We start from the raw sequence: 985 nt of genomic DNA on the forward strand, positions 1-985 counted from the left end.
CCTGGAACTCACTCTGTAGACTAGGTTGGCATTCAACTCAGAAATCTACATGACTCTGCCTCCTGAGTGCTGAGATAAAAGGCGTGTCCTACCATTGTCTTTACAAATATTTATTTGTATGTATATGGGTGGTTTGTCTATATTTATGTCTATGCACTGTGTCTGGTGTCTACAGACACCAGAAGAGGGAATCAGCTTCCTCAGAACCGGAGTTATCGGTTGTGAGCAGTTATGTGAGTGCTGGAATAGTTTGCAATACTATTCAAGTACTCTTAGCTGCTTAGCCATCTTCCCAGCCCCCTCCCCCCCAAAAAAGTCTTTACGGCTTATCACTAGTTTTTTAGTTGTATTCCTATTTTATGTTAAAAATTTCCCAGGTGAAAGGGAGTCACAAGGCAAAGAAGTTTCCAGAAGTTTTGTAGGAGTTTAAATGATGAGAGGTCTGCACATTATTAAAGCTCAGGGTGGAGGCCAGTCTTGGCCAGTGAACTTCTGAGTGTCGGAAGTGTGCCACATTGAACTTATGGCAGGATTTTCGCTAACACCAGTACAGCTTGCCTATGATGTGAGGTACAGGGGCAGTGGTACCGTGCCTGGCACATTGCAAGTCTGAGAAAGCAAGGCACCACTCTCGATCCACTGCCCCCAACTCTGCTGTAGGAGCTAGTGACTGACGAACACATCAGCCTCCTCTACTCTGTCCATCTTCAGTCAACCATGCCGCCTCTACCGCTTTAGCTATCTGCCAGCCTCCTGCTACCTTCTCCCTCCCCTTTCCCCACAGCTGCAAGACCAGGCCCTTATTTTCGGCAAGAGTCCTCTCTGCCTTCTGTCCTCCTCCATGAGACCCTGGCTACCAGCCATCATCGTTAGAGATGGCAATTGGTCCAAGTTAGGCCCTTGGCTCTCCGGAGTCTCCTCTGGTGGTTTATACCCCAGTCCTCAGCCCACACGTTCAGACTGTTGTCCCAGCACCGAACGCTGA

The 985-nt window shown here is 48.4% G+C and overlaps 1 non-coding gene across 1 annotated transcript; it reads left to right on the forward strand.

The window, feature by feature from the left end:
• The first annotated feature begins 441 nt into the window (after window positions 1-441).
• On the forward strand, window positions 442-565 carry LOC116079389. Its single transcript, XR_004113946.1, has one exon. It is a non-coding gene; the product is annotated as a small nucleolar RNA SNORA62/SNORA6 family (small nucleolar RNA).
• Window positions 566-985: the final 420 nt, after the last annotated feature.

This window comes from Mastomys coucha, unplaced genomic scaffold (genome assembly GCF_008632895.1).
Source record: "Mastomys coucha isolate ucsf_1 unplaced genomic scaffold, UCSF_Mcou_1 pScaffold5, whole genome shotgun sequence".
In the NCBI taxonomy this organism is placed as follows: domain Eukaryota; kingdom Metazoa; phylum Chordata; class Mammalia; order Rodentia; family Muridae; genus Mastomys; species Mastomys coucha.